The sequence below is a fragment of the Procambarus clarkii genome, chromosome 28 (assembly GCF_040958095.1).
Source record: "Procambarus clarkii isolate CNS0578487 chromosome 28, FALCON_Pclarkii_2.0, whole genome shotgun sequence".
In the NCBI taxonomy this organism is placed as follows: domain Eukaryota; kingdom Metazoa; phylum Arthropoda; class Malacostraca; order Decapoda; family Cambaridae; genus Procambarus; species Procambarus clarkii.
In genome coordinates this window covers 21119687-21132300 of record NC_091177.1, presented here as the reverse complement: position 1 = coordinate 21132300, position 12614 = coordinate 21119687, and positions in this window count along the sequence as shown.

The window sequence follows — 12614 nt, the reverse complement described above, 5'->3', positions numbered from 1 at the left end:
CAGCCCTAGCAAGAAGGAAGTCATGCGTGCTGAGGTGCAGTACCTGTTGGATCATGGACTGGCTACACCTTGTGAGTCCCCCTGGGCCTCACCCTGTATCTTGGTGCCAAAACCTCAAGGTAAGGTGAGACTGTGCACGGATTACCGTAAGTTAAATAATGTGACTGTCAAGGATGCATACCCCTTGCCAAGGATAGATGACATTCTTGACGCCATTGGTAATGCCCAGTACTTTTCCCAAGTGGACTTGCTTAAGGGGTATTACCAAGTGTGTCTAACAGAGCGAGCCAAAGAAATATCTGCCTTTATCACTCCCTTTGGACTTTTCAGATATGAACACCTTCCTTTCGGACTATGTAATGCCCCGGCCACCTTTCAGAGAGCTGTCAACCGCGTCATCCAGGGCTTGGATAACACCTATGCCTATTTGGATGATATCGTCGTAGCATCCAACACCTGGAGCGAACATCTGCTCCAGTTGCAACGACTGTTCGCCAAGCTCCTGACAGCCGGCCTCACCATCAACCTGGGCAAGTCCACCTTCGCCAAAGGTAAAGTGCGTTATCTGGGTCATGTAATTGGGAGTGGCAGCCTAGCTCCGTTAGACACACACACTCAAGCCATCCAGCATTATCCACAGCCTACCACCAGGAAGGAGCTCCTGCGCTTCCTTGGTCTTGCCTCCTACTACCGTAGGTTTGTGAGAAATTTTAGTACAGTCGCCACACCATTAATCATTTTAACCAGTCCCAAGCAACGGTATAATTGGACCATGCAGCAAACCGTTGCTTTCGAACAACTCAAATTCCTCCTCTGTTCTAATCCCATTCTCGCCTCGCCAGATATCACCAAGCCTTTCGTCCTTCATGTCGACGCCAGTGGTACCGGCATCGGTGGTGTCCTGATGCAGCAACGAGGCGAGGAGGTTCTACCTGTCAGCTACTACAGCTATAAGTTGAAACCCCACCAGAGGAACTATAGCACTATTGAAAAGGAGCTACTCTCCATCGTCCTGAATCTCCAGCACTTTGCTCCATACCTACAAGGTGCCAGGTCTACCACCATCTTCTCAGACCACAATCCTCTCCGCTTCTTATATCAAGCCCAATTCACTAACCAGCGTCTTCTACGATGGGCTTTATATCTGCAAGATTTCAACCTGGAGATCCGCTATATCAAGGGTTCTGACAACATCATAGCCAACGCCCTCTCCAGAGTCTATGAAGTAGAAGCAACTCCACCTATCACTCCACCACATGAAGACGTAACTTCTTCCAGAACCGCAGGCTTCGGGGGAGAGTTGTGACGATAATCTCTTTCAAGAGAGATTGAGCCTGCTCTTCCCAACATAATTACGTCAAAATACAAGATACTATATACAAGATACGTTCACCAAGTATCGCCAAACGTTTTGCCCAGAGAGCAAATCGTACCCAGCACACCTGGCCACCGCCGTAACCAGCTAACTGCTCATCCTTTGCATGCCTGTTGCTGATTGGCTGGTGTCTCGTCGCACCTGCCCTCCGCCACCACCACAAGTCGACGTCTGGGCTGCAGTGCGCTAGTCTCGTCAGAATATCTCAGTGCTCCATGCAGTTGACATCTCTCGCTAGTAGACTAAGCCTTGGCTTTCGTGTACTAAAGAAGGTGGCAGCTCGAAGCCAGTATTCCAGCACTCGTATTTTATTTTGCTATCACTGTAACTTACTTGTCTTAGCGTAACTTTTCATTTGCCAGTGATTATTCATGTTATTTTGTTTGTTGACTTGTCTTGCATATTTTTATGAGATTGCCTTTATTCATGTCTTGTTTTTCTAGAGTAATTAAAATGTCATTGTTTATATACTTGTGTTTTGTGTGTCTTCCCATTACCTTACCACAGGCGAAAGGACCAACTTTTCTCTTTTTTTTTTTGATTATGTGACGAGGCCCTGCCCCTAGCTTTTGAAACAGCCGAACACCAACGCTTTACCGTCACAATACCAACACAGAGAAGCAGAACTAGGAAACAGGATTGGTTCAACAGAAAGTGCGAGAGGGCCAGAGACCAAAAGACACAAAAATGGAATCAATACAGGAAGAGGCCAAACCCCCAAACATACCAGCGATACAAAGATGCGAGAAACAACTACACGGCAGTGAGGAGAGAGACAGAAAGAAATTTTGAAAAAGGGATTGCAGACAAATGTAAAACAGAACCAGGTCTATTCTATAAATTCATAAACAACAAATTGCAGGTAAAGGATAATATTCAGAGGTTGAAAATGGGAAACAGATTCACGGAAAATGAAAAGGAAATGTGTGAAACATTAAATGAAAAGTTCCAAAGTGTGTTTGTACAAAATGAAATCTTCATGGAACCAGATACAATAAGAATTCCAGAGAACAACATAAAGCACATAGAGGTGTCTAGAGACGAAGTGGAAAAAATGCTCAAGGAGCTAAATAAGAACAAGGCAGTTGGTCCAGATAGAGTTTCACCATGGGTTCTGAGAGAATGTGCACCTGCGCTCAGCATTCCTCTTAAACTGATTTTTCAGGCATCCCTGTTTACAGGAGTTGCAGCTGATGTGTGGAAAAAGGCTAACATAGTTCCAATCAACAAAAGTGGAAGCAGGGAAGACCCCCTTAATTATAGACCGGTATCATTGACAAGTGTAATAGTCAAAATATTAGAAAAAATAATTAAAACTAAATGGGTAGAACACCTGGAGAGAAATGATATAATATCAGAAAGACAGTATGGTTTTCGATCTGGAAGATCCTGTGTATCGAATTTACTCAGTTTCTATGATCGAGCAACAGAGATATTACAGGAAAGAGATAGTTGGGTTGACTGCATCTATCTGGACCTAAAAAAGGCTTTTGACAGAGTTCCACATAAGAGGTTGTTTTGGAAACTGGAAAATATTGGAGGGGTGACAGGTACGCTTCTAACATGGATTAAAAATTTTCTGACTGATAGAAAAATGAGGGCAGTGATCAGAGGCAATGTATCGGACTGGAGAAATGTCACAAGTGGAGTACCACAGGGATCAGTTCTTGCACCAGTGATATTTATTGTCTACATAAATGATCTACCAGTTGGTATACAGAATTATATGAACATGTTTGCTGATGATGCTAAGATAATAGGAAGGATAAGAAACTTAGATGATTGTCATGCCTTTCAAGATGACCTGGACAAAATAGGTATATGGAGCACCACTTGGCAAATGGAATTTAATGTTAATAAATGCTATGTTATGGAATGTGGAATAGGAGAACATAGACCCCACACAACCTATATATTATGTGAGAAATCTTTAAAGAATTCTGATAAAGAAAGAGATCTAGGGGTGGTTCTAGATAGAAAACTATCACCTGAGGACCACATAAAGAATATTGTGCGAGGAGCCTATGCCACACTTTCTAACTTCAGAATTGCTTTTAAGTACATAGATGGTGATATACTAAAGAAATTGTTCACGACTTTTGTTAGGCCAAAGCTAGAATATGCAGCAGTTATGTGGTGCTCATATCTTAAGAAGTACATCAACAAACTGGAAAAGCTGCAAATACATGCTACTAAGTGGCTCCCAGAACTGAAGGGCAAGAGCTACGAAGAGAGGTTAGAGGCATTAAATATGCCAAAATTGGAAGACAGAAGAAAAAGAGGTGATATGATCACTACATACAAAATGATAACAGGAATTGATGAAATCGACAGGGAAGATTTTCTGAGACCTGGAACTTTAAGAACAAGAGGGCATAGATATAAACTAGCTAAACACAGATGCCAAAGAAATATTAGAAAATTCACTTTCGCAAACAGAGTGGTAGACGGTTGGAACTAGTTAGGTGAGAAGGTGGTGGAGGCCAAGACCGTCAGCAAAATATGGCTCAAGCGTCGAATTTGGGATGTTTGGGATATTTTGAAAACTGCAGTGTGGGTTTGGGCAAAATATGATTCATCGCCGCTCTCAGTAATTGGCATATTTTCTGTATAAAATTCGTAATTTCAAACTGCGAATACGTCCAGAGAGCCAGAATTTGGCTCCAAAATATGGCTCAAGCTTCGAATTTGGGATGTTTGGGATATTTTGAAAAATGCAAAGAGGGTTTAGACAAAATGTGATCCATCGCCGATTTCAGAAATTGGCATATTTTCAGTATATAAAGTCGTAATTTCATACTGCGAATACATGCAGAGAGCCAGAATTTGGCTTAAAAAAATGGCTCAAGCGTCGAATTTGGGATGTTTGGAATAATTTGAAAATTGAAGGGGGGGGGGGGGAGGGGGTTAGGTAAAATGTGACCCATCGCCGCTCTCAGTAATTTGCATATTTTCGATATAAAAAGTCGTATTTTCAAACTGCGAATACGTGCAGAGAGCCAGAATTTGGCTCGAAAATATAGCTCAAACGTCGAATTTGGAATGTTTAGAATATTTTGAAAACTGCAGGGGGGTTTAGGCAAAATGTGACCCATATCTACTCTCAGAAATTTGCATATTTTCGGTATAAAAAGTCGTAATTTAAAACGGCAAATACGTACAGAGAACCAGAATGTGGCTTCAAAATATTGGTCAAGCTTCGAATTTGGGATGTTTGGAATACTTTGAAAACTGCAAGGGGGGGGGGGGGGGCAAAATGTGATCCATCAAAGCTTTCAGTAATTGGCATATTTTTCGGTATAAAAAGTAGTAATTCCAAACTGCAAATACGAGCAGAGAGCCAGAATTTGGCTCCAAAATATGGCTCAAGGGTCGAATTTGGGATGTTTTGTATATTTTGAAAACTGCAGGGAGATTTGGGCAAAATGTGACCCATCGCCGCTCTCAGTAATTGGCATATTTTCGGTATAAAATTCGTAATTTCAAACTGCGAATATGTGCAGAGAGCTAGAATTTGGCTCCTAAATATGGCTCAAGAGTCAAATTTAAGATGTTTGGAATATTTTGAAAACTGCAGGGGGGGGGGGTTTGGGCAAAATGTGACCCTATCGTGGCTCTCAGAAATTGGCATATTTTCGGCATAAAAAGTCATAATTTCAATTTGCGAATACGTGCCGAGAACCAGAATTTGGCTCGAAAATATAGCTCAAGCGTTGAATTTTGGATGTTTGGGATATTTTGAAAACTGCAGGGGGAGGGGGGGTTTGGACAAAATGTGACCCATCCTCGCTCTCAGTAATTGGCATATTTTCGGTATAAAAAGTCGAAATTTCAAACTGCGAATACGTGCACAGAGCCAGAATTTGGATCCAAAATATGGCTCAAGCGTCGAATTTGGAATGTTTGGGATATTTTGAAAACTCAAGGGGGGTTTGGTCAAAATGTGACCCATCGCCGCTCTCAGTAATTGGCATATTTCGGTATAAAATTCGTAATTTCACACTGTGAATTCGTGCACAGAGCCAGAATTTGACTCCAAAATAAGGCTCAAGCGTCGAATTTGGGATGTTTGGGATATTTTGAAAACTTCAGGGTGGGTTTGGGCAAAATATGACTCATCGCCGCTCTCAGTAATTGGCATATTTTCGGTATAAAATTCGTAATTTCAAACTGCGAATACGTCCAGAGAGCCAGAATTTGGCTCCAAAACATGGCTCAAGCGTCGAATTGTGGATTTTTGGGATATTTTGAAAACTGCATGGAGGGTTTAAGCAAAATGTGATCCATCGCTGCTTTCAGTGATTGGCATATTTTTCGGTATAAAAAGTAGTAATTTCAAACAGCAAATACGTGCAGGGAGCCAGAATTTGGCTCCAAAATATGGCTCAAGGGTCGAATTTGGGATGTTTGGGATATTTTGAAAACTGCAGAGAGGGTTTGCGCAAAATGTGATCAATCGCCGCTTTCAGTAATTGGCATATTTTCGGTATAAAAAGTCCTAATTTCAAACTGCGAATACGTGCAGAGAGCCAGAATTTGGTTCCAAAATATGGCTCAAGGGTCGAATTTGGGATGTTTGGGATATTTTGAAAACTGCAGCGGGGTTTGGGCAAAATGTGACCCATCGCTGCTCTCAGAAATTGGCATATTTTCGGTATAAAAAGTTATAATTTGAAAATGCGAAAACGTGCAGAGAGGCAGAATTTGGCTCCAAAATATGGCTCAAGCGTCGAATTTGGGATGTTTGGGATATTTTGAAAACTGCAGGGGGGGTTTGAACAAAATGTGACCCATCGCTGCTCAAAGTAATTGGCATATTTTCGGTATAAAAAGACGAAATTTAAAACTGCGAATACGTTCACAGAGCCAGAATTTAGATCCAAAATATGGCTCAAGCCTCGAATTTGGGATGTTTGGGATATTTTGAAAACTGCAGGGTGCGTTTGGGCAAAATGTGACCCATCGCCGCTCTCAGTAATTGGCATATTTTCGGTATAAAAATTCAAAATTTCAAACTGCGAACACGTGCAGAGAGCGAGAATTTGGCTCCTAAATATGGCTCAAGCGTCGAATTTGGGATGTTTGAGATATTTTGAAAACTGCAGAGTGGGTTTGGGCAAAATGTGACCAATCGCCACTTTCAGTAATTGGCATATTTTCGGTATAAAAAGTCCTAATTTCAAACTGCCAATACGTGTAGAGCGCCAGAATTTGGCTCCAAAATATGGCTCAAGGGTCCAATTTGGGATGTTTGGGATATTTTGAAAACTCAATTGCGGTTTGGGCAAAATGTGACCCATCGTTGCTCTCAGAAATTGGCATATTTTCGGTATAAAAAGTCGAAATTTCAAACTGTGAATACGTGCACAGAGCCAGAATTTGGATCCAAAATATGGCTCAAGCCTCGAATTTGGGATGCTCGGGATATTTTGAAAACTGAAGGTGCGTTTGGACAAAATGTGACCCATCGCCGCTCTCAGTAATTGGCATATTTTCAGTATAAATTTCGTAATTTCAAACTGCGAATACATGCAGAGAGCCAGAATTTGGCTCCAAAATATGGCTCATAGGTCGAATTTGGGATGTTTGGGATATTTTGGAAACTGCCAGGAGGGTTTGGGCAAATTGTGATCCATCGCTGCTTTCAGTAATTGGCATTATTTCGGTATAAAAAGTCGTAATTTCAAACTGCGAATACGATCAGAAAGAAAACATTTGGCTCCAAAATATTGGTCAAGGGTCGAATTTGGGATGTTTTGCATCAGACTAAACTGGAAAAGGTTCAAAGGTTTGCCACCAGACTAGTTCCCGAGCTGAGAAGTATGAGCTACGAGGAGAGACTACGGGAATTGAACCTCACTTCGTTGGAAGACAGAAGAGTTAGGGGGGACATTCAAAGTATTGCTATATTCGATGATTTTTAGTACAAAATGCAAGAGAAATTGCTTAAAATTGCAAAATTAGCGAAATTCTGAGATATGAAGGTCAAATCACATATCGTGAGAAAACATAAAGTGTTATCGAAATATTGGTAAAAACGAATATATTTACGTAAAATCACACTATATAAAAAACGTGAAAAAAGTCGCTATTTTACCAAATTTTAGGATTTTAACTTCAAATCATAAAGCGAGGTTTCATATTATTTAGATCCTAGAAAAGACATAAATATGTTGTTTCAAATACAAATGATAAAAATCAATGTGTTTTCATTAAAATTAACTAAAATGTTCCTGATTTTCCGTTTATATTACCGATGGAAGATGTACACGTAAAACCGCTCTAATCCGGCTGAAACGTCGATATATGCAATAAAAACAGAACTTTTCCCCTTTTTCAATATCTTACTCAGTATTTTAACGAGAAACAAATAGTAGATTGGAAATGAAGTATTTAATGTTATTTTCTAATCAATTATGTGTTTGCATCATTTTTATCATATGTATAATGAATTAATAACAATAAACTGAAAATTCACAAAAACGTGGAAAAAAGGCAAAATATTCCCTAATTCGTTATTTGATATTTTGTTTAAATCACATAAAGTAAAAGAGGATGATAAACGTCTAAATATTGCTAAATTCGATGATTTTTAGTACAAAACAAATAGGAAGAAAACTTGGTTATAAATGCAAAATTTGCGATATTCTGAAATTTGAAGGCCAAATAACATATCGTGATAAAACATGAAGTAGTATCAAAATATTGGTAAAAACTAATATATTTACGAAAAATCACAGTACGTGAAAAACGTGAAAAAAGTCACTATATTACCAAATTTGAGGATTTTAACTTAAAATCATAGAGCGAGGTTTCGTATTTTTTAGAGAATAGAATTTTTTTTTAGTCATGAAAATATTCTAATCAATTATGTGTTTGCATCATTTTTATCGTATATTTAATGAATTAATAAAAAACTGAAAATTCTAAAAAACGTGGAAAAACGTCAAAATATTGCTAAATTCGATGATTTTTAGTACGAAACAAAATGCCAGAAAACTTGCTTAAAATGCAAAATTTTCGAAATTCTGAGATTTAAAGGCTAAATCACATATCATGAGAAAACATGAAGTATTATCGAAATATTGGTAAAAACGAATATATTTACGTGAAATCACACTACATGAAAAACGTGAAAAAAGTCGCTATATTACCAAACCGAAAATATGCCAATATGCAAAATATGGCTCAAGCGTCGAATTTGGGACGTTTGGGATATTTTGAAAACTGCAGAGGGGGTCTGGGAAAATGTGACCCATCGCCGCTCTCAGTTATTAGCATATTTTCAGTATAAAAAGTCGTAATTTCAAACTGCGAATACGTGCAGATAAAAGACGTAATTTCAAACTGCGAAAACGTGCTGAAAGCCAAAATTTTGCTCCAAAATATGGCTCAAGGGTCGAATTTGGAATGTTTGGGATATTTCGAAAACTGCAGGGAGGGTATGGGCAAAATGTGATCCATCGCCGCTCTACATCCCAAATTCATGTAGAGTGATTTTAGGTAAAAATGTTCGAATTTACTTATATTTTGATACTACTTCATCTTGTCTCGCGATTTGTAATTTAGCCTTCAAATCTCAGAATTTCGCATAGTATTGCGTTTTTTAGCAAGTTTTCTTGCATTGTGCTTTGTACATAAAATCATCGAATTTTGCAAAACTTTGAGGTTTTTCATCGATGTTTCTTTTACAAGATTTCATCCAAATATCAACGATTTAGGCAATATTTTGCCGTTTTTTCCGCATTTTCAAGCCTTTTCGGTTCATTGCCATTAATTCAATAAATTTACGTTATATATGATGCAAACAAGTAATTATTTGCAAATAAAAATTAAATACTTCATTTTAAATCAATTATTTGTACCTCGTTAAAAAAAGGAGTAAGATATTGATTAGGAGAGGTTTTTATTGTATATTTCGACGTTTCAGCCGGATTAAAGGGGTTTTACGAGTACCTCTTCTTTCGATAATATAAACGGAAATTCATGAACATTTTAAGTAATTCTAAAGAAAACACATTGATTTTTATCATTTGAATTGGAAAAAACGTTTCCATATGCTTTTTTAATAATCAAAATAATACCCAACCTCGCTCTACGATTTTATGTAAAAATCTTCGAATTTTGTATTATAGTGACTTTTTTGCTACTTTTTATACCGAAAATATGCCAATTACAAAGAGGGGCGATGTATCACATTTTGACCAAACCCTCCCTGCAGTTTTCAAAATATCCCAAACATCCCACATTCGACCCATTGAGCCATATTTTGGAACCAAATTTTGACTTTCTGCATATATTCGCAGTTTAAAATTACAACTTTTTATACCGAAAATATGCCAATTACTGAAAGCGGCGATGGATCACATTTTGCCCAAACTCTCCCTGTGGTTTTCAAAATATAACAACCATCCCAAATAATTTGATGAGCCATATTTTGGAGGCAAATTCTGGCTCTCAGCACGTATTCGCAGTTTGAAATTACGACTTTTTATAAGGAAAATACGCCAATTACTGGGAACGGCGAAGGGTCACATTTTGCCCAAACTCTTCCTGCAGTTTTCAAAATATCCCAACCATCCCAAATTCGACCCTTGAGCCATATTTTGGAGCCAAATTCTGGCTCTCAGCACGTATTCGCAGTTTGAAATTACGACTTTTTATACCGAAAATATGCCAATTACTGGGAGCGGCGATGTTTCACATTTCACAAACTGAAAATACGTGCAGAGAGCAAGAATTTGGCTCCAAAATATGGCTCAAGCGTCGAATTTTGGATGTTTGGGATATTTTGAAAACTTCAGGGGGAGTTTGGACAAAACGTGACCCATCGCCGCTCTCAGTAATTAGCATATTTTCGGTATAAAAAGTGAAATCCCAAAGAAATTTTGTGACCCATCGCCGCTCTTAGAAATTGGCATATTTTCGGTATAAAAAGTCATATTTCAAACTGAAAATACGTGCAGAGAGCCAGAATTTGGCTCCAAAATATGGCTCAAGCGTCGAATTTTGGATGTTTGGGATATTTTGAAAACTGCAGAGGGGTTTGGGCAAAACGTGACCCCTAGCCGCTCTCAGTAATTGGCATATTTTTCGGTATAAAAAGTAGTAATTTCAAACAGCAAATACGTGCAGGGAGCCAAAATTTGGCTCCAAAATATGGCTGAAGCATCGAATTTGGGATGTTTGGGATATTTTGAAAACTGCAGGGGGGTTTGGGCAAAACGTGACCCCTAGCCGCTCTCAGTAATTGGCATATTTTCGGTATACAAAAGTCGTAATTTCAAACTGCGAATACGTGCAAAGAGCCAGAATTTAGCTCCATAATATAGTTCAAGCGTCGAATTTGGAATATTTGGAATATTTTGAAAACTGCAGGGAGGGTTTGGGCAAAATGTTATCAATGACCGCTTTCAGTAATTGGCATATTTTTCGGTATAAAAAGTAGTAATTTCAAACTGCAAATACGTGCAGGGAGCCAGAATTTGGCTCCAAAATATGGCTCAAGGGTCGAATTTGGGATGTTTTGGATATTTTGAAAACTGCAGGGGGGTTTGGGCAAAATGTGACCAATCGCCGCTCTCAGAAATTGTCATATTTTCGGTATAAAATTCGAAATTTCAAACTGCGAATAAGTGCAGAGAGCCAAAATTTGGCTTCAAAATATGGCTGAAGCGTCGAATTTGGGATGTTTGAAATATTTTGAGAACTACAGGGGTGGTGGGCAAAATGTGACCCATCGCCGCTTTCAGTAATTGGCATATTTTCGGTATAAAAATTCGTAATTTCAAACTGCGAATACGTGCAGAGAGCCAGAATTTGGCTCCAAAATATGGCTCATGGGTCGAATTTGGGATGTTTGGGATATTTTGAAAACTGCAGGGGGGATTGGGCAAAATATGACCCATCGTCGCTCTCAGAAATTGTCATATTTTCGTTATAAAAAGTCATAATTTTAAACTGCGAATACGTGCAGAGAGCCAGAATTTGGCTCAAAAATATGGCTCAAGCGTCGAATTTTGTATGTTTAGGATATTTTGAAAACTGCAAGGGGGGGTTTGGACAAAATGTGACCCATCGCGGCTCTTAGTTTTTGGCATATTTCCGGTATAAAAAGTCAAAATTTTAAACTGCGAATACATGCAGAGAGCCAGAATTTGGCTTCAAAATATGGCTCAAGGTCGACTTTGTGAAGTTTGGGATTTTTTGAAAACTGCAGGAGGGGGGGGGGCGCAATATGTGACCTATCGCCGATTTCAGTAATTGGCATATTTACGATATAAAAAGTCGAAATTTCAAACTGCTAATACGTGCACAGAGGCTGAATTTGGCTTTAAATATAGCTCCTGGGTCAAATTTGGGACGTTTGGGATATTCTGAAAACTGCAGAGGGGTTTGGGCAAAATGTGACCCCTGAGCCGCTCTCAGTTATTTGCATATTTTCGGTATACAAAAGTCGTAATTTCAAACTACGAATAACTGCAGAGAGCCAGAATTTGGCTCCAAAATATGGCTCAAGCGTCGAATTTTGGATGTTTGGGATATTTTGAAATCTGCAGGGGGGGGGGGGGTTTGGACAAAATGTGACCCATCGCCGCTCTCAGTAATTGGCATATTTTCGGTATAAATTCCGTAATTTCAAACTGCGAATACATGCATAGAGCCAGAATTTGGCTCCAAAATATGGCCCAAGCGTCGAATTTTGGATGTTTGGGATATTTTGAAAACTGCAGGGGTGGGTTTGGACAAAATGTGACCCATCGCGGCTCTTAGTAATTTTCATCTATTCGGTATAAAAAGTCGAAATTTCAAAGAGCGAATATGTGCAGAGAGCCAGAATTTGGATCCGAAATATGGCTCAAGCCTCGAATTTGGGATGTTTGGAATATTTTGAAAACTGCAGGGTGCTGTTGGGCAAAATGTGACTCATCGCCACTCTCAGTAATTGGCATATTTTCGGAATAAAATTCGTAATTTCAAACTGCGAATACATTCAGAGAGCCAAAAATTGGCTCCAAAATATGGCTCAAGGGTCGAATTTGTGATGTTTGAGATTTTTTGAAAACTGCAGGGGGGGGGGCAAAATGTGACCCATCGCTGCTTTCAGTATCTTGCATATTTTCGGTATAAAAAGTCGTAATTTGAAACTGCAAATACGTGCAGAGAGGCAGAATTTGGCTGCAAAACATGGCTCCTGGGTCGAATTTGGAACGTTTGGGTTATTCTGAAAACTGCAAGG